Source organism: Hypanus sabinus, chromosome 20 (genome assembly GCF_030144855.1).
Source record: "Hypanus sabinus isolate sHypSab1 chromosome 20, sHypSab1.hap1, whole genome shotgun sequence".
Lineage (NCBI taxonomy): Eukaryota > Metazoa > Chordata > Chondrichthyes > Myliobatiformes > Dasyatidae > Hypanus > Hypanus sabinus.
The window spans coordinates 48,074,244-48,096,310 of NC_082725.1; the positions used below are offsets into that span (position 1 = coordinate 48,074,244).

At 41.6% G+C, this 22,067-nt stretch overlaps 1 long non-coding RNA gene across 1 annotated transcript in view; it reads right to left on the reverse strand.

Annotated features, from left to right (window-relative positions):
- LOC132378505 (uncharacterized) overlaps positions 1-7,359 on the reverse strand; it is a 300,183-nt gene extending 292,824 nt beyond the window's left edge. The window contains exon 1 of the long non-coding RNA XR_009507063.1: positions 7,152-7,359. This is a non-coding gene — a long non-coding RNA (uncharacterized LOC132378505). The remainder of the gene's footprint in view (positions 1-7,151) is intronic.
- Between the last annotated feature and the right edge of the window lie 14,708 nt (positions 7,360-22,067).

A 22,067-nucleotide genomic window follows, 5' to 3' on the forward strand; every position in this document is an offset into this window, starting at 1 on the left:
GGGAGAGATTTTTTGATTTTTGAGAAGTCAGGAGTTTTGGAGAGCAGGCAGCACCATGGAACTAATATCAAGATCATATCAGCGATGATATTATTGACTGTTAGAGCAAGCTGAAGGGGATACACCTATCCCATTCATATGGTTCACAGAAGGACATGTAGACAAAACTTGGTGAAAGTTGTAAAGAGCATCTTAAGGGACAGAGATTGAGAGTATTAGATAGACATGCAGTAAATATGAGACTGCTGTAGGAAATGCCACTGTTGAAGAAAAATAATACTTAGGGATCCACTTAACAAAGGCACACCTTGCTCTGGATTCCTGCTGAAAGATATACTGTATGCCTGGGTAAAGATTAGATGGACTTAGTACTCACTTCATAACTGAACAGTCTGAACTTCTAGGCCTTTGGAACTCCATGCATTAGTGTTGAGATTGGGGTAATGCAGTAACAAGCAGTTCAACAGCCACAAGACAAGTATAACTTAAACGTACACTTAATTAGGTACAACTGTATACCTGCTCGTTAATGCAAGTATCTAATCAGCCAATTATGTGGCAACAATCAATGCATAAAAACACACAAGCATGCTCAAGAGGTTCAGTTGTTGTTCAGTCCAAACATTAAATTGGGGAAGAAATGTGATCTAAGTGACTTTGATCTTAGACTGATTGTTAGTTCCAAACAGGGTGGTTTGACTATCTCAGAAACCGCTGATCTCCTACGATAACACACAACAGCCTCCAAAGTTTACAGAGAATGATGCGATAAACAAAAAAATATCCAGTGAGTGGCGGTTCCAAGGACAAAAATGCCTTGTTAATTAAAGAGGTCGGGGAGTGGGGGGGGAAGCTGGCAGGAAGTTGACAGTAACTAGAATAACCACACCTGACAACTGTAGTGTGCAGAGAAGCATCTCTGAATGCACAATACATCAAACCTCAAAGTGGATGGGTCAGAGCAGCAGAAGACCACAAACGTACACTCAGTAACCACTTTATTAGGTACCTCCTGTATATTTTCATTGCAAATACTCAGTTATAAAAATCTCTGGATTAACACTACATTTCAAAATTAATACTTCTTGCATCATAACTCACTACTGCAAGAGACATTGTGAGTTGACATTTGAAGGCAATTTTGGAAATTGGAATTTGTTTTACTGTCAGGTAATGTTCTGATTATTTAGACCTGAAATTGCAAACACCTTTACTATTTTTATTGACAAAACTCCCATCAGAAAGTTGATGTTTAGTGCAAACAATATTCTCTGAAAGAACAGAATTAGATTTATGTGTTCTGTCAGCTTCATCACTAAACATAAAAATTCATATGTTAGATGTTTTAACTGCAATTATGACACAATTACCTTGTCTTACCTCAATGCTGATCCGGATGAAAATTGGTGTGTTTTTCAAACTGCTCTATGAGTGAGTGATCTTTGCAAATAAAGCACAAGGTTTTTCATCAGCAGCAATCAATGCAAAATTTTCACCCTGCTTAATTATTTATTTATTGAGATACAGCATGGAATAGGCCCTTCCGACCCTTGAACCATGCTGCCCTGCAATCTCCCAATTTAACCCTAGCCTAATCATGGGATAATTTAGAATAACCAGTTAACCTACCAACCGGTATGTCTCTGGACTGCAGGAGGAAACCCACGTGGTTACGAGGAAAACGTACAGACTCATTACAGGCAGCAATGGAATTTGAACCTGGGTCGCCCATAGCGTAAAGATTTGTGCTAACCACTATGCTACCGTGCCACCCTAAGCCATTCTGGCTTAAACGTTCTGCTTTCTTCTTTACGGCTATGTGCTTTTATCATTGTGATCCTACACCTATATTGTCAGTGATGATGACTAAATCTCAGGAGTAATGAATACAGATTAATATTCTGCAGAAGTACTCTGCAGAGATTGCAAATAGGCCATGTGTTCTTAACAATTCCTGGGCACAGTCTGACTGTGGTTGATGAACTGATAGTCCTGTGATGGTCCATGCAGCTCTTTTTGTTATGGCCAAGTGGCCATAGGAGGGGCAACAAAGCTTCCTAACCCACTTCTGTCCAAGGTCGCAAAGACAGAACCTGGAAGAGCACCGTGACTTTGTGAAAGTGGAGCATCAGCTGTAAAAGAACAGCATGCAACACGCAAGCCACAGTTTGGCACCGGGCTTGTTATCTCGCACTTCGGGCAGGAAACCAGTGAATGGCCAGTGCTCGATGAAGCTACACAAGTCATTGCCTTTCGGATCATAGGAGGAAAAAGTTACTCAATTTTCTCTAACGTTACCAGGAAAAAAAACTCATTTAGGTCTCTGAAGAAGAAAAATAAAAGAGAAATCAATAATGAAAAACATCTGAGAAGGTAAATGTACCGCAGAATATAATTTGTTTCTAAGGAAATTGATATTGAGGCAAGGATTGAAATAATATTACCTCTCACAGATGGAATGCCAATTATTAACAGGGCCTCAATACATTAAATTCTTTTATTGCATTATTAGTGTTTTATAGAGGCTTTGTAATTCTCTGCACCTTTTCCAAAAGATGTAGCTGGGAATTGAACTCAACAGTGACACAGCATGGAAGATTGTCACAGTTGCTTCTACTTTGCCTCACATTCCATGGAAATGCACTGTAAAGTCCACTGACAAGACAATTCGATTTCAGTACAGAAACTGTTAAAACCTCACAGCTGGTCTCTGGCCTCCACCTCGGCTGCTCCGGGGCTCTGACTTCTCGCTGCGTTTGTTGTCTGCCCGCCTCCCTCATAGCCTGGACAGGCCTGTTCTGCAACGGCAGCAGACCACACAGATCAAACCAGCCACATCCCTTCAATGGTGCAATGAACTGAAATGAACTCAGAGTATCAAATAGAATTGCAAGTAGCAAACACTCCACTGGTGTGAAATAAAGTCATAATTTAAACTGTAAGGTTTCACTGCTGAGATTGTTACAAATGAGGAGCAACTCTGATGGGCAGAAGGGTGCAAAGTCAACCCCCCCCCATTGAGAATCGCAACATCACTATTATTATGGGTCTGATACCAAGGAAATGAGAGAGATAAACACCTCATGTCAGTAATGAGAGAGAGACAACACAGGGATACACAAAGGTGGAATGTCTCCTCCTAACAAAAGCGGAACGGAACCACTGATTACTGCTATTATCTCGTGGAGAAGGAATTGTGTATTGAGTACTGTTCTATTCATTGAAACCTCTCAGGGGGCAACCAGAGTGGTCTGGTTTGATGGGTTGCATCATCCCAACCTGATTGACACCTGAGACCCCGTGAGTGGGGATAAAAGTAGGGTCTGGGGAAACACCTCTCAGACACACCAGGAGAGATGCTACGAGACCAGTGGGGGCTTGTGTGTGTGTCCACCCTTGCCTGGGTGATGAGTCCTCCGTGGAATGGTCTAGCTAAAGGACGGAGGGGTCATACGTGAATGGCCACAACAACAACGCATCGACGGATCAAGATTGTAAAAGGAAAGTCGGCAAGTCAATAGCTGTTACTGCTCTCTCTCTCTCTCTCTCTCTCTCTCTCTCTCTCTCTCTCTCTCTCTCTCTCTCTCTCCCCAACAATTGCAACACAGCGACCAACAACTACAGCAGCCTGCATGAACTGTACTGAACTTTATATTTCCATCGGACAATTCATTATCCCCTAGACAAGGATAGAGCTTATTTCTTATTGATTATTATTATACCCACACTTTTAGGTTTAGTATTGATGATGTATATTATCTGTATATTTGCATTGATATTACTTTTGTGTACTTTTACTAATAAATACTGTTAAAAATAGTATCACCAGACTCCAACGGATACTCCTATCTTTGCTGGTAAGAAACCCAGTTACAAGGTTCATAACAAGATACTGTAATGTTCCACTGCTAAGCTAATGGTTTCTCTGTAGCAGCAGTGGTTGGGTTATGATGAGAGATAACGGGGCCTTTGGAACGTATGTTAGCCAATGAGAGGCATGTTGTTCTTTTTTGTGGGTCTCGGTGCAGAGATTTCGCAGTCTTTTGTCAGCGAGAGACAAAGGGGGAAGACGTGAGTGGAGAGAGCTGGTAGAATGCCGGACAGAGTGGGCTAGGAGCGAGGGTCCGAAGGTCGGCGACGATCGGAGGAGGTCGATGGGAAACGACCAGACAAAATCGTGAGCTCCAACATGCGCATTAGACTGTTTCATTAAAATGGGCCTTTTCTCTTTTTATTTTCTTTACTAACCCTATAGTTAGATTAAGATTTATAAAGTTCAGTCGTTTAATTGCATATGGTGTACTGTCTGATATTTTGCTGTTTGGAATTGTAACCAGGTAACACATCACGTGGGATCCACACAAACGAGATTTCTCAGTTTGGCTGGGCCAGAGGCTGCCTTCCCCTAGTCAAGCACATGCTGGCTGAACCTAACATTTTAGGGAAGACATAAAACAGATTCAGAACATCGAACAGTGCAGCACAGGACAGGATAGGACCTTCAGCTCATGATGTCTGTACCAAACATGTTGCTGAATCAAACTAAATTTCATCTGTCAGTGTACAATCCATATCCCTCCCTTCCCTACATGTTCATGTATCTATATAACAGCCTCCTAAATGCCACTATCATATCCATCCCGGTCATTGTTCCAGCTTTTCCAGGCACCTTCCACTCTGTTTAAAAAAAACTTGCCTCACACAGGTCTCTTTCAATCTTCCACCCCCACCTTTATGCATGATATTTCTGCTCTGGGAAAGAGATTCTGACTGTCTACTCTGTCCATGCCTTTCATAATGTAATAAATTTGATCAGGAATACATAATTTAATCTTCTTTACTTTCCAAGGATTTAACTGACTTTTGCAAACGAATGAAAGTAAATATTACTTTCAGGCAATTTTGTCCCCAAAATATCTGAATGTTGTGCTCAATGAAGTCAAACATTAGTTGTAGCAATTCCTATATCTTTCAATAAATTATGGGGGTTTTCTGGTTTCTGATAAAAATAAATGTAACTATGTTTCCACAATATTAATCCAGTGTGACGATCACCATGATAATCTTTGAGTATGGTAGAACTGAAAAATATTACCTGCAAAAGAAAAATCTATTTTCTATATACTTTTATTTTCAAAATTGGCTTTACTTCTTCATAGGTCTTATACGCTCACTTTATAAGAGTCAAAGCGAAAAGAAAATACTAAAATCTGAATCAAATCAACAAGTACACATAAGCACCTCAGCACCTGGAAATACAATGAAAGATGCCCTGAACATTAAAATATTTACTGACTGCAAATGCTTATTCTTAACATCATTTGCTGTGATCACTGGTACTTCTGCATTTTTGGAGATTGCTGGGGGTCATTGTGGCAGTAGGTTCGTACCATGATATAGGTTACCCATGTTTTAGAAGTCTACATTATTGCATTCCGTGAGCTTTGTGCAGACCTTGAGGTCTTCGCCTTTAAACACTCATTTCACCAGACAGCCAAAGGCTACAGGGCTGTACAGATGGTGAGCTTCATTATCTACCACACTGAGAGTGAACTGCTAAAATATGGAAAATAACCCAGTTCCAGGATCCATTGTAGATTGTTATATCAAGGGGGAGTATTGTGCAGCAGATACTGGATGGTAGAGGAGCTAGTATCTTTTGCATGTTGGCACGTGGCCAAGTGGTTAAGATGTTTGTCTAGTGATCTGAAGGTCGCTAGTTTGAGCCTTGGCTGAGGCTGCGTGTGTGTCCTTGAGCAAGGCACTTAACCACACATTGCTCTGCGACGACGCCAGTGCCAAGCTGTATGGGTCTTAATGCTCTTCCCTTGGACAACATCGGTGGGGTGGAGAGGGGAGACTTGTAGCTTGGACAACTGCCAGTCTTCCATAAAAAAAAACCTTGCCCAAGCCTTGCCCAGGTCTATCGAGACTAACAAAGGCCTACACAGTATCTTTTGCACCTAAAGCCAGCGTAGGAAAAGGACGTTTGGCCACCATATCAGTGCCAACCGTCATGCTGGTCTAACTGATCTCAGCTGCCTGCAAATGGCCCATATCTCTCCATTACAGAGGCAAAACAGTGGTGAGATCATGGACTATATCCACATTATAGAAGAAGTAATGATTGAGGCAAATTAGGGTGGGTAAGACCCCAGGCCCTGACAAGGTGTGCCGTCAAACCTTGTGAGAGGCTAATGCAGGACCCCAGTAGCCCTAGCAGAGGTATTCAAAATGTCCGTACAGTCACCACAGGCAAGGTGGCCAAGGGACTGGAGGATAGCTAATATTCCATTTTTCCAGAAAAGCTTTCAGTATAAACTGGAAAATTATAAACTGGTGACCCTGAAATCAGCAGAGGGTAAATTATTAGAAGGTATACTAAGTGACAAGATAAATAAGAATTTGGATAGGCAGGGCATGATTAGGGATAGTCAACATGGCTTTCTGCATGGTAGGTCATGTCTAACCAATCTTATAAGAGTTTTTAGAGGAGGTTACCAGGAAGGTTGATGAAAGAAAGGCAGTGGATGCTGTCTGCACGGACTTTAGCATACTAATACCATTATCCCAGATCATGGAAAGGATCCAGGGCTTTAGAGGAGGGTCACAGTCAAAAATGCTGTGTTCATTTGTGCAAAGTTAGCATCTCTCCTAACCTTTCTCTCTTAGTCAATTCACTGGAAATTGTGAAATCTAACACAGGCAGTCAAATACTTATCCCACTTTGGACTGACAAAGTCAAAGTTACACCCTTTTCTGACACTCCTCCAGATTTCTAAGGGCCGAAGAAACGGTCTCTTCATTGAATGGTTGGCCTTCAGCTCAGGTTTAATGGAGGTATAGGTGCGTGTTTCCTTTGAGGATGTGAAAAGTTGACCCATTAAGGATACCTATCCTCAATCTTCAAAAGAACCAAGTTCAACCCTATTCCCAGTAGGTCAGCTCCTCACCTCCAAGCAGCTATTAGTCTGGAACAGTTAATGGTTACCGTTAGGTAAGTGGAAAACATCCACTTTGCAAACATAATAAAAAATGTTTCAAAGTAATAAAAATTAATTAGTCTTGAAAACCAGACATTGTGGGAGTATTTTCTGTATTCATTCCAAGCCTGAAGTCATTGTTTATAGACCTTCAGAAGGCAGTCTTACCTTTCAAGTTAATAGTCTCAAGCAAAGATCCTTAAATGAATACCCAATTGACTTGGTTCCACAAGTTCAGAATCCGGTTTCCTTTCTGCTCCCTTCCTCTGAAGTCCCGATGAAGGCTCTCAGCCCAAGACATCAATTGATTAATCCCCACCCTTGCTGCTGCCTGACCTGCCGAGTTTCTCCAGCATTTTGTGCGTGTGACCCGGTTATGCCCTCTAATTCACTTTACTTTCTTTCTGTAGGCCTGCAGCAAGCTGAAAATCAGCAGCTGATGGGTGGAAGCCAATAACAATTTACTTTATTCCATTTAAATGTAAAAGGAGCCATAATGGCAATTCAAAAAGTCCAAAGCTAAAGCTTCAATGCTTTGATTAGTCAGTCTATAAATCGGTCTCATTAATGGCCTGTAACGAAACTCTCAGAACACAGGAACAAGATTACTCTGTGAATTCCCTGAACCAACCAAATAAATCAACTGATTTGTACATCAAGCCTATTTACCAGCCTTCATCCCAGTAGGCCCATCTTGTTTTTAGAGTGAGATTTCTAAACTTATATTACCCCTGATATGATAAGGTGTTTCTGCATCCCTTGTTTCAATGTCCTATTTTAAAACATATTCTTTTCTTTCTTGGTTGTCTTTTCAGGAGAGAATTTAAAACACCTTTGGTACTCTTTTAGGACAGGTCTACAGGCAAGAACGACACTATTTCTATTGTTTGCAAAATCTAGCATTGGGTATGTAGCCTCTTCCTATGACTGTGTATGCTATGCAAATAATCTGTAATGGGAGAACTGGTATAGGACTAATGGCAGCAAAATGTAATATGATGAAATTTTCATGAATATTTCTGTATGGCATGGCTACTGTGTTTGTTGTAAAGATAACTTTCAAATAAAATGAGAAGGTATGTATATATGTTCTTTGATAATGAATTTACTTGAACTTTGATGTGCCAAGGTCTCCACATGTCAGTGGAAATGTTGGTACATTGGAGAGTTTCTCCTAAACTCCTATGTTCCGGTGGTATCCGTATAACGGGTCAGAAACTTCTTGTTTGCAAGGGCTGCAGTGAAGGATATCTACCATCAAAACAAACTTCAACAGCTCCCTTTCTCTTGCTCACATTTAAAGAACAAATGAGGCAGTATCGTGAACAGGATCACACACAGAACAGTAATAAATGCAGCTGTTCATCACTGCAGGCCAGAGCTCATCTGGAATACATTTCTGGAATTTGCTTCTCATAATATTGGCACCAGGAAAAGACCCGCACATCTCTTAACCATTTAAGCCCAAGGCAAAACCACCTTCCTGGTCTAAAAACAAATAGTTACCGATATGTGCAATGCATTTCCAAATACTCATGACAATCTCTGCATGCTGTTAGTTTGCTCATGTGGCTCCTGGGAAGGTAAGTAAAAAGTGCTGCATCCAAGTCATTCCCAGAAATTTAAATCATCATACTTCTCCCAAATTATCAGCAGAATCTCAGGATTCTGATTTAAGGCAATGAAAGCTGGCAATAATCCACCCTCCAGCACCAAGCATGGTTCCTGAGTGATGTAATCTGGCTGAGTCAGAAATGTAAACAGAGACTGATCTCACCTTGGTTCCTGATTTATTCACAGGGGAAGAATTGAAAGTTCCCTGTAATCTATGAGTTTTTTAAATGAATTGAGCTGCCCGGCCAGCAAGGGTCAGTACTTGAACTGCAATGACATATTAGCAATCAAATCATTCATGTACTGGCATGACGTCCTTTTCTGCGACATTTTCATGGAGTGATCACAGTATGGGTGCCTACATTAAAATAGCAGGCACATTCTACACAGACTAGCTAATGTGGTTGTTGCTGCTCTAGCACAGCGTGATTTTAAGGCAATTATCTCTTCTCCTACACTGTTTGGTGCAAACTGACAATACCACATACATCACTAAATCACATCATCATAAGGAAAGGTGGTGCAATTGTTGATAACAGCAACCAACCTCTGTTTACAGCACGTCTTTTACTGTGCAATATGTACTGAGGTCTTAAAGGAATTTCAGAAGAAAAGCAAAGCAAGTGAGATCTGAGGAGGGAATTCCAGAGTTAGGATGATGGTGATAGCCAGAAATGGAGAGACAAACTCCATTAATACACAGAATCATAAGAACGCAGGGAATTTGCAGGAAACACCAAGGGTTTATAGAGATTGGGAAGATAAGTCCTGAAAATAAAGGTGAAGGTTTTAAAACTGAGGTGGTACTTCAACCAATAGAACAGTGGTAATTGGTGAACAGGCTTTAGAGTGAATTTGCCTCCCAGTAAAGTAATTTTAGTTTTTAATTTTATTTTTAATTTTAGTTCTAGCTTTGATAGAAAATGTAGGGCTAACAACAAGCAAATGGCTATAGTCCAAGTAAGGCAGAATGTTTCAGATGGTTGTTATGGTGAGGGAAGGAGTTGATGGCTGAAGATGGGAATTCATAGCAGGATTTAGACCTTTCTCAAAACTTTCTCAAAGGATCAAAAGTTTCAAGGGTTCATTTTTATTGTCAAAGTATGCATGTATTGTACAACCCTGGTATACATCTTCTCCAGTTAAGCCAATAAATGCAGAAAAACCTTGGAGTTATTGAAAGAAAAGACATCATCCTTCTCCTCCCCCCCCCCCAACATGAACAGGAAAAGAAGCAAGGCACACGAACCCCAAAACCCCCACCCGCTCCCTCACAAAAAAGTGACAAAATCAAACCCCCAAACCCCCTCCCACAAAAAAGAACAGCACCAACAGCATCAACCCCCCCCCCCCCAGCCCCATCTGTTTTTGCACAGTAAAAACAACAGATAGCTCACACAGAAGAAACAACAAGAACATCAAACCCCAAATCTGCAAACCCTCCCTCATACAAAAACCAACACATCATCCACCCGGAACCCCAACTGGCCAACTGAAAACTTCTGCTCATCCAGCACCGAACAAGTAGAATGATAATTTTAGAATTTAAGGTACTGCAGAGGCTGGGACCTGGATAAAGGAACAAATTGCTGGCAAGACTCAGCAGATCAGGCAGCATCCACAGAGGGAAATAGTCAACGTTTTGGGTTTGGATCTTTTATCAGAACTGAAGGAGTTACAAGTGAAATAGCCTGTATAAGGTGGTGAGGAGGGGGGCAGCGCAAGAGCTGGCAAGCAATAGGTGAATCCAGGTGAGGAGGGATGATTGATAGAGGGGTGGGGGAGGAAAGGAAGGGTGGGAATAGGAACAGAAGCAAGGAAGTGATAGGTAGACACAACACAGAACTGCAAATTGTAGAATCTGACAAATTAGAGGTATTGCTATCGGAACCTCTTTCCTTTGTTATTTACATGGTGGCAAAAGAGATGCTTACATAACATATTCAGTTATTAAGAACATATCCCTGGCTTTACTAAAATTGATGGCATTATCCAGGCTGAAATGTATCCTTCTACAAGCAGATTTTCTGCTCATTCTCTCAATGATGCCAAAGAGACTTGCTCCATGTTTAACATTTTTTGCAATTTTTTCATCACTGGTTGAGCATGTTCAAGGCAGTTGTTGCATTGAGCAATGTAGTATAACTTGCTGTTCCAATTAGATTATGTTTAGACATTTAAAAATGGATCTCCAGTCAAATTTTAACAACTGACCCATCAATTTGCTTCTGCCATTTTCAATGCTACAATTGGAGACATCAAGCAATTGTATCAAACAGATGAAGTTTAATACATACAAAATGCTAGAGGAGCTCAGGCAGCATCTATGGAAATTAATAAAGAGTTTCAGGTGGAGAACCTTCTCCAATCCTGACGACACGTCTCGAACCAAAACGATGACTGTTTATTCACTTCCATAGATGCTGCCTGACCTGATGAGTTCTTTCTGCATTTTGTATGCTTTACTTTGGATTTCCAGCATCTGCAGAATCTGTTTGTGTTTGTGGTAATGATTAATGCTTATTCCGAACACACAGATGCAGAACAACCAATGCAAGCTTTTCAGCTAATGGGCCCAGCCAATCGTGCCAATGTTCAAATGCCATGTTTCATTCCAAAAAGCGCATGCATGTTGAGTGATAGTGCTCAAGTGTTGCTAAAATGAGATGCAGAAAGAAGCCAAGCCATTAAGCCCAACAGTCCATTCTGTTATTTACGCTCCGACCAAATTCTCTCACTCTACCACTCTAACCCAATGGCGCATTTTGTATGCGGTTGGCCAAGATGATGATTGTAAACAATTGCAAGTGTCTTTCACTTGAAGAGGAATGTCCCAAACCTCCTGAAAGAAAGATCCTTGCCACTGTCACATTAAATGAGCCACAATATTGGCCTTCACTCACAGTCCAGTGGCAGATTGTCAATTTCCTATAATCTCCCAAAAATTGCATCAGGAAATCTGCCAGCTGAACCCATTTCAGGTTTTGCCAAGTACATTTTCCAATGATTTAATTCATTTCAAAATGAAGTATAGCTCCAAGAGAAACTGGAAAGCTTGGGATAATTTAACATTTTTACAAAACAATTATATACATTTATTTCAATTTACCTGAACATAATAAATGGTAGCTATGCTTTAAGTATTTGATCGCATTTTAGGGATTCCTAATTTATAAAAATAATTAAAAATATAGTCAACTCCTGCATTTGAACATAGAACAGTAAGCACAGGAACAGAAACTTCACCCACATTGTCTTTGGCAAACACAATGATGTCAAATTAAACTAAATGTCATCTGCCTGCATATGATTCACATCATTCAATTCCTGCGTATTCACAGAACATAGAACACAATACAGCACAATGCAGGCCCTTCAGCCCACGATGTTACACCGACATTTTAACCTGCTCCAAGATCAGTCTAACCCTTCTCTCCCGCATCACCTTCCAATGTTCTTTCATCCACGTGCCTATCTGAGAGGCTTGTAAATATCCAGAATGTATTTGCCTCCACCTCCACCCCTGGAGTGCATCTACACATAGCAACCTCTGTGTAAGAAACCTATCTCTGACATCACACTATACTTTCCTGAAATCACCTCTAAATTATGGCCTCTTATATTAGCTATTGCTGCCCTGCAAAAAAAAGGCGCTGGCTGTGCACAGTATCTTCAAGTTCAAGTTTGTTGTCATTTATGGGCTATTCCTTTTATCAACTTATCAGATCTCATCTTCCTTCACTTCAAAGAGAAAAGCCTTAGATTGCTCGACCTTTCTCCATTCAACAGGCTCTTTAATCCCGACAGCGTTTTGGTGAATATCCAACGTATAATCCTCCGTGACTTCCACCACCTCCTACAGGTTCCCACCACCAGCCACATTGTCCCCTACCCCCCACTCTCGGCTTTCCGCAGGGATCGCTCCCTACGCGACTCCCTTGTCCATTCATCCCCCCCCCCATCCCTCCCCACCGACCTCCCTCTGGGCACTCATCCCTGCAAACGGAAGAAGTGCTACACCTGCCCCCACACTTCTTCCCTCACCACCATCCCAGGCCCCAGAGAGTCCTTTCAGGTGAGGCACCACTTCACCTGCGAGTCAACTGGGGTGATATACTGTATCCGGTGCTCCCGATGTGGCCATTTATACATTGGGGAGACCTGCCGCAGACTGGGAGACCGTTTCACTGAACACCAGCGCTTGGTCCTCCAGCAGTGGCGGGATCTCCCTGTGGCCACACACTTCAGTTCCACAGACCACTCCCACTCCGACATGTCTGTCCATGGCCTCCTCTACCGTCAAGATGAGGCCACACGCAAGTCGATGAAGCAATACCTCATCTCCCGCCTAGGTAGCCTCCTGCCTGCCGGCATGAACATCCAACTCACAGACCTCTGTTGATACCCCTGCCCCCCCCCCCCTTAATCCCATCCCTATCTATTACTTTAGTCTGCTTCTCTTTCTCTCTCTTTTTCCCCCCTCACTATAATCTCCCCCCAGCCCTACCTTTCTTTCTCTTTTATTTCCCATAATTCTCCACCTTCCCCCAGCCCATTTCCCTCCAGCCTATCACTTCCCAGCTCTCTACTTCATCCCTCCCCCCACTTCTTATCCCCCCTCGACCATCCCATGTTACTTCACTCCTGATGAAGGGTTTCGGCCCGAAACGTCGTCACTACCTCCTCCCATAGATGCTGTCTGGCCTGCTGAGTTCTGCCAGCATTTTGTGTTTTTATTTATTTCCAGCATCTGCAGATTCACTCTTGTTGCTGGTGAATTTCTGTTGCGTCCTTCTAATGACCAGAACTGAGCGCAATACTCCAAGTTATAGAACTGCAACATTACCTTGTGGCTCTTGAACTCAGTCCCCTAACTAATCTTCTTACCCACCCTATCAACTTGAGAGGCATCTTTCAGGTACTTATGGATATGGACCCCAAGATCCCTATTCCTTCACACTGTTAGGAATCATGCCATTAACTTTGCACTCTGCCTTCAAGTTCAACCTTACAAAGTGCATCACTTCACGCTTCTCCAGGTTGAATCTGCCACTTTTCTGCCCAGCTCTGTATCATACCAATGTCCTATTGTAATCTACGGCAACCTTCCACACTACCCACAACACTTCCAACATTCATATCATCTATAAACCTTCTAGCCCACACTTCTGTGTACTAATCTAAGACACTTATAAAGATCACAAAGGGCAGAGATCCCAGGACAGATCCTTGCAGAACTGCATTAGCCATGCACTTCTAGGCAGAATACATTCCATCTGCCACCAACCTCCTTCTGCTTTCTGTGCTCAAACAAATTCAGACTCCACATCCTGGATCCCATACCTCCTCACTTTCTGAAAGAACCTACCACAGGGAAACTTGTTGAATGCCTTACTTAAATCCACATACACCACATCCACTATTCAACCTTCATCAATTTACAGTACTTTGTCATTTCCTCGAAGAAGTCAATCAGGCTCATGAGGCACAAGTTGCCCTTTCCAAAGCCATATTGACTATCCCTAATCAGACTATGCTTATCCAAATGCTCCATGATTCCTCTCCAATGGTTTACCCACCACTGATGTAAGACTCACTAGTCCATAATTTCTAGGATTATCCCTATAACCTTTCTTGAACAAAGAAATAACATTTTCTGCCCTCTAAATCTTCTTGTACTAATTCCATGGCCAGTGAGGATGCAAAGATCATTGCCAAAGCACAACAATCTCTTAACTTTTCTCCCAAATATCCTGTCTGTCCCTGTGGACTTATTGATCCTAAAGGTTTCCAAAAGTTCCAGCATATTCTTGTGTCTATCTAACTGCTTCAATGAAAGCTACTGTAGATCTGCTTCTAATACCACCACCAAGAGCTTAATTCCCAGTGTAAAGAAAACTTACCCCAAACTTCATAAACTCCTAGTAAGACTCCAACACTCCAGAGACAACAACTCAGATTTGTTCAAGCTCTCCTTAGCTCCTATCCTCTAAGTGAATTGGTAAATTTCGTCGGCACCCTCTCTGAAACCTCCATATCCTTTCTGTAATGGACAGAGGGGTAGGGTTTGCACATAATATTCTAAGTGTGGCCTATAAGAAGTTTTATATAGCTGCAATATGACTTCCTCACACTCTCACTGCCCCAACTAATGAAGGCAAGCATGCCACATGCCACCTTATCTACTTGTGTGGACAAGTTGTGAACTTCGACCCCAAGGTCCTTCTGTACATCTGTGTTGTTAAGGGTCCTGCCATTAATGGCTTACCTTCCCCTACATTTGATCTCCCAAACTGCAACACCTCACACTTGCCCAGATTAAACACCATCTGCTATTCCTTCACCCATGTCTGTAACAGATCTATATCCTGCTGTATCTTTTGACAGCCCTCTTCTCTGTCTACAACTCTGCTAACCTTTATGTCATCTACAAACTAGTTAATGCAAATATTTATATTTTCATTCATGTCATCATAGAGAACAGAGGTCTCAGCTCTGATCCCTGAGAAACAGTGTTATTTATGAGCTCTCAGCCAGAATAACAAACTTCTACTTCTGTGTTCTATGGGCAAGCCAATTCTGGCTCCAGACTACCAAGTCACAATAGATCCCATGCAGCTTAATCTTCTGATGCAGCCTACAAAAACTGAACTTGTTGAATGCCGTACAATTAAGGGAACTTGTTAGATGTGTAACAAAGTGTTAAATTTTCCAGAAAATTGTCCACATTGTGATTTTCCATAATGGGAAGCCACATCATCTGCACATGCCAAGAACAGTAAGCTGACAAAAAATGACATGAGAGTGGATTTTTATTCCATATCTCAGAATTGTGGTGGCAATTTGTGATTTCCATATGGACAAATTTCCATTAACTGAACTGTCATAGCGCAGGGATCACCTGTAATAAATTTTGGAGACCTCCATTGGTCAAGGTCATCCTAGATGTCTGAATATGTCAGCCAGGGTAATCTGATGTGGAGAGCAAGCTGTTGCCCGCGTAGCAGGATCCCCCTCTCCATGCATCTGAAGAACCAAAAGGAACGGCAGAGACCGATACAGTTTGGCACCAGCAGCATTGCAGGAGTTGCCAGTCAGCATTGAACTCAATGTAGGACTGCTTTAGGGACTTCCGCTCCAGATTTTTCCCTTGGGATTAACTCCCAAAGTCTTTCCCATGAGTGAGTATAGCCGCAAGGCAATGGAGATTTGAGATCAGAGATTTCCTTCTCCTAGATGAGCTGCCCACCATGGTTGATGAGCCGTGTTGCCCTGAAATGACTGGTTTGAAGGCACCAGTAACCTGCCTTTGCCCCTTCTTCTGTCAGTAGAAATGGTTCCACAGGGCTTAGCAGCAAAGCCACACATGGCTCAATGTTTATTATTTAATGTTTACTATTGATTATGATTTTAATAGATATGAATTCCAGTGAATGAACTAAATGACCTTTGTGTTAGATTTGCTCCATGAACCATGTGCACCACATATATAACTCCATCTCCCTTGTATTCTTGGCTAACTTCTCTTTAACTGTTAATCACTTCAATCACTCCTTGCAGTGGTGGCTGTACTTACATCATACTCAAGGCAAAGTGACTTCTCCCAATCGTCAAGTTCATTTGTCACTTTATTTATGGCCCCTAGTTTACAGCTATCATACAATTAGAAATATTATAAACACAGAGATTACAAAGGGACACACACAAAATGCTGGAGGAACTCAGCAGGCCAGTCAGCAACTATGGAAAAGAGCACAGTCGACATTTCAGGCCAAGACCCTTCAGTAGGACACTGTGTGTTGCTTGAATTTTCTTTTGTTCGAGATTACAAAGGGGAATAGGCCAAATGGAATACTGTAGATGCTGGAAATCTGAAACAAAATCAGAAAGGCGATTGTGTGTTCTTCCACAGGGTTTCCTCAAATGTTCCTGTTTCCTCTCATGGCCCAAAGATCTTACTCATCCACTGGAAATCACCCCAAGCGTAGATAAGTAGCAACCTGGAGGGAGTTAATGAGAAGCTGGGAAGAATAAAAAGAGCACACTAGTGAAAATGAGTGCATGGTGTTCTGTGTAGAGTTGAAAGGCTTGTTTCCATACCAAACGCTCTGACTGAATTGCTGGAAATGGAGACAGTGTTTTCCTTTTAGTTTACACAGATGGATATGTGTTCAAAGAGAGCAGGAATACTCCCTTTGACCCTGTTCCTGTCTCCAGTGATATTTAAAGTAATGAACTGGCCAGAGGTTATTTGCTGATACTTTTCTTCTGGCTGCTGCAAGACAAATCTATTTTTCCCACAATATTTTGTTGACTTCTGCTGTTTCAAGTGTCAGGAGTTGGCAGGGAGTGGTGTGGCAAGAGCTGAAGGAATTTTTTTTGCTGGTTGGTTTGCAGTTTCTGTGCAGCCACATAATCCATCTGTCTCACATAATTCGGGTGGATGCCTGACCTTAAAGCAAAATATTTCCATGCCTGAGTCAATGCAAGCTTCCTGATGAAAGGCTGACCTTGTGATCAAGTGATCATGCGCCTTGCATGATAGCTACAGGACAGTCAAAAGGCATTAACTCACTTCTTAACTGCTTCACAGTCAAAGACTAACAGTAGCAGAGAGCCAAAGAACATGGCAGATGTATTGATGGGCAAAATAAATCTGTCGCTGCTATGATATGCACTAAATAGGACACAAAATATGCTCTCATCAAGACATATAAATCAAGGCACTGAGCAGGGAGGAAAAACTGCAACAGGTTCATTCACTCATAGCTTGTCACACCAGCCAGCCGCTCCAGTGTTGTTTGGTTGATGTTGAGCAGGTCCGTGTCAGCTCAATCAGGTGAGAGTGGGCAGTCGCGCAGAACGTGTTCAATGTTCTGCACCCTGTCGCCACACTCACAGGATTCGCTGGTCTTTAAACCCCACTTCACCATATTGTCTCCTGTCCTACAAACTCCCGCTCTTGCTTGGTTGAGAGCGCACCACTTCCGTCTGTCAAGCAGTGCCCTATCTGGCAATGTTTCTGTGGGCTCTTGCACTGTATTGTTTGGTGGGGTTCTGGCTTCTGTTTGATGCCAGAGGTCAAGCCTATATGACTTGGGGGATGTCCCATGCGGTAGTTCCTCAAAAGGTTAAAGATGAAGAGACCAGTGAGATTATAAATGGTTAGTCAGTGAGATCTTTTCCGGGTGACAGTATCTCGAGAAGAAATTTTAAAAGCAATGGTACAGTTAAGTGTTATCAAAGTTGGTATCAAATGATGCATTCAACTCTATCTTGCACACAGTGTACATAAAATAACTGGCCTCACTATCTTTATTTGTAGTGCCTCCATATTGCTTCAGGTAGACTGCAACATGTTTGTTTAGATCAAGGCCATGCTACAGTGTTGGCAATAACAGCAGTGCATGAAATAAGCATGAAGTTGCAAGGCCATTGTTGTGCAATGGCCATTCAGCCCATCCAATGTCATCACTGAGGGTATAGGATACATCCTACCTAGTCATGGACAATGTACCGTATAGCCTACAGTATAATAAGAGACTACTTTATGTTTTAGGAGGACACTGCCCCCCACCCCCCAGATGCTTGAGTTATAAATGGATCTTAGACCAAAATTTTTAAAAAGGCTTCTTATAATTTGATATTACGTTACTTTGTTATAATTTGATATTATTAAGTTACTAAGTAAACAAATGGTAGGTGTTTGTATGTTAAGGGTAAACATATTTGTTTAGCATTGTGCCCCAGTTAAAAAAACAGTTGATACACTATTAAAATAAAAGGGGAGGAGCGTACCATATAGCGTACAGTATAATAAGGGACTACTTTATGTTTTAGTAACACGTCATTGAACGCGCTATTAGGCGCATATTGATCTGTACGTGTGTGTTAAAGTTCAGACGCTACCAGTAAAGAACCGCGGAAACTCAGTTCCTGTTTCCAGCATTGTTAAAAATAATATAGTTGTGTAAACAGGCCACATAGACAACAGACAAAGACCAATTTGGGCCCATGTAATGTACCAGGCCAATGCTGTTTAAAGATGAGTCTACCCCAAAGAAAACTCTGCAGGCACTGATTAAAGTAAAACAAATTAGAATGCCTTATCTCTTGTTGATTTTACAGACTTAACATTCAGAGATAGTCATCAGAGTATTCAATCACCCAGGGCTGAAAGCCTAGCCCAATCCCATCTAAGTCCGATAACCCGATACAGACCATTCCCACCAAGTCTCTCTCTACAACAACCAGGTGAAGAAAATATGATGGATCATTTCTCATTCACCCAGTGAAAACACAGAAGCTAACCAATGCCCCATCTGAGATAAGCTAACTGAAAATGTAATAGATATACTATGCTATATGGTGTCTTATTAAGATGTCCTTGCATTTAAAGTCCGTCCTGAGCTGACCTCTCTTTCTCTGTAATCTTTCACAGTAAGCCTGTGGATCCCTGCTCCACACAAATTCAAACCTCTTCTGCATCCATAATTTTGATGCTTTCCAATACTCTTCAGTTGCCTTGCTCTTACACACTGCACAATTTCTCCACCTTTTTCTGTGTTTTTTAAGAACTTTAATCTACTTTTATGGTCCATGTCTTTGGCTCCCTGCCTTATTTTCTTCCTGTACATCAGTGTCCAATTTCAGATTAAGAGCCCTAAGATATTTCACTAACTTAAGTGCAAGTTGTGGTTGTGTTGCTAACACTACAAACAGCCCAGGAGATCAAGTGGACTGTTTAAGCAAAGGTTCAAAATCTACTTAAAGTTTTGCTATTTGTTGCCAGGTAAATATGTAGGCCAATGTCTTGTATAAAAACAACTCCTATTTTATAAGCTGCCTTGCATTCATGAAATGTTCCTTCAAAGAAAACCCACACATTAGGTATTCAGAAATAGTTCAAAAATGCATGATCAGTGCCAATTCTCCACCAAAAAAGAGAGGGCATACAAGAAGCCAAAGCTAGTGGCAAGATAAAGGATTGGAAAGCTTTTAAATACTTACAGAAGGAAATTAAGAAGGCCATTAGGAAAGAAAAATGGATTATGAGAGGAAGTTGGTGACTAATATCAAAGAAGATACTAAAAGCTTTTTTAAGTATATAAAGGTAAAAGAGAGTTGAGGGTAGATATAGGACCAATAGAAAAGGACACAGAAGATACTGTAATGAGAGACGCAGAGATGGCAGATGAACTGAATGTGTATTTTGCATCAGTCTTCACCGTGGAAGGCATCTGCAATATACCAGACATTCAAGTGTGTCAGGGAAGTGAGGTATGTGCAGTGAAAATTATGACTGAGAATGTGCTCAGGAAGCTTAATGGTCTGAGGGTGGATAAATCTCCTGGACCTGATGGAATGCACCCTCAGGTTCTGAAGGAATTAGCTGGAGAGACTGCAGAGGCATTAACAATGATCTTTCAAGAATCAATAGATTCTGGCATTGTACCGGATGACTGGAAAATTGCAATGTTTCTCCGCTATTTAAAAAAGGTAGGAGGCAGCAGAAAGGAAACTATAGGCCTGTTAGCCTGACATCAGTGGTTGAGAAGTTGTTGGAATCGATTGTTAGGGATGAGATTATGGAGTAGCTGGAGGCACGTGACAAGATAGGCCAAAGCCAACATGATTTCCTGAAAGGAAAATCCTGCCTGACTAACCTACTGCAATTCTTTAAGGAAATTACAAGCAGTGTAGACAAAGGAGATGCAGTAGATGTGGTGTACTTGGATTTTTGGAAGGCCTTTGACAAGGTGCTGACAAGAAGGCTGCATAGCAAGATAAGAGCCCATGGAATTACAGGGAAATTACTAGCATAGGTGGAGCATTGGCTAAACAGCAGAAAGCAGAGAGTGAGAATAAAGGATCCTATTCTAGCAGGCTGCCGGTTACCAGTGGAGTTCCACAGGGGTCCGTGTTATGGCCACTGCTTTTTATGATGTATGTCAATGATTTGGACTATGGGATTAATGGATTTGTGGCTAAATTTGTCAATGATACAAAGATAGGTGGAGGAGCTGGTAGTGTTGAGGGAACAGAGAGCCTGCAGAGAGACTTAGATAGTTCAGGGGAATGGGCAAAGAAGTGGTAAATGAAATGCACTGTTAGAAAGTGTTTGGTCATGCACTTTGGTGGAAGGAATAAATGGGCAGACTATTATTTAGATGGAGAGAGAATTCAAAACACAGAAATGCAAAGGAACTTGGGAGTCCTGGTGCAAGATACCCTAAAGGTTAACCTCCAGGTTGAGTCGGTGGTGAAGAAGGTGAATGAAATGTTGGCATTCATTTTTAGAGGTATAGAATATAAGAGCAGGGATGTGATGTTGAGGCTCTACAAGCCACTCGTGAGACCACACCTGCAGTGCTGTGTGCAGTTTTGAGCTCCTTATTTTAGAAAGGATATACTGACATTGGAGAGGATTCAGAGAAGATTCACGAGAATGATTCCAGGAATTAAAGGGAACATCTGGCAGCTCTTGGGCTGTATTCCCTGGAGTTCAGGAGAATGGGGGGGGATCTCATTGAAACATTCTGAATGTTAAAAGGCCTGATCAGATTAGATAAGGCAAAGTTTTTTTTCCCAATGGTAAGGGAGTTTAGGAAAAGAGGGTACGCATTCAGGATTGAAGGACGTCCATTTAGAACAGAGATGCGGAGAAATTATTTATGTCAGAGGGTAGTAAATCTGTGGAATTTGTTACCACGAGTGTCTGTGGAGGCCAAGTCATTGGGTGTATTTAAGACAAAGATAGATAGGTTCTTGATAGCCAGGGCATCAAAGGGTATGGGGTAAAAGCAGTGGAGTGGGGATGACTGGAAGAATTGGATCAGCCATGATTTGATGGGCTGAATGGCCTACTTCTGCTCCTATATCTTATGGTCATATGGACTTAAAAAGAAATGGACAACAATTGGTCACCCTCCATCTAGGATTTTCAAAATAAAGTGAAAATTCAAGTTCAATACAGACAGAAGTTAATGAAAAATCCTGCCAGCCCAAAGAATTACTGAAGTACACCATCCACAGAGCTGGAAAAATATTGACATAGTACATTGACAACATATTTTAAATCAAGCTGTCCACCTAGTAGATAAACCAAAGTTTATTTGAAGGATGATACTGTGTAATGAACTCAAAGGAACACAAGATAACAAGTTGAGACAGAAGCTAGGCAGCTGGAAAGTGCAAACAAGGTTCAACGGTCTGACCGAAACTATTTCTCACAATACCAGCTCAAGTTAAACTATGAATGTTGGCCTATATTCAATTTACTCTAGCCTTGTTTTCCCTACCTTCACACCTAACTCTGTAATATCCTCCAGCCATATACAAGAATTACCTTTTCTTCTAATTCTGATTTATTGTGTGTGACCATTTCTTACCTCCTTGGCTGCTCAGTCTTAATATTTCAAATTGTTTCCTTAAATCTTCCCAGCTTTGTGTTGGTCTCCTAATATACAA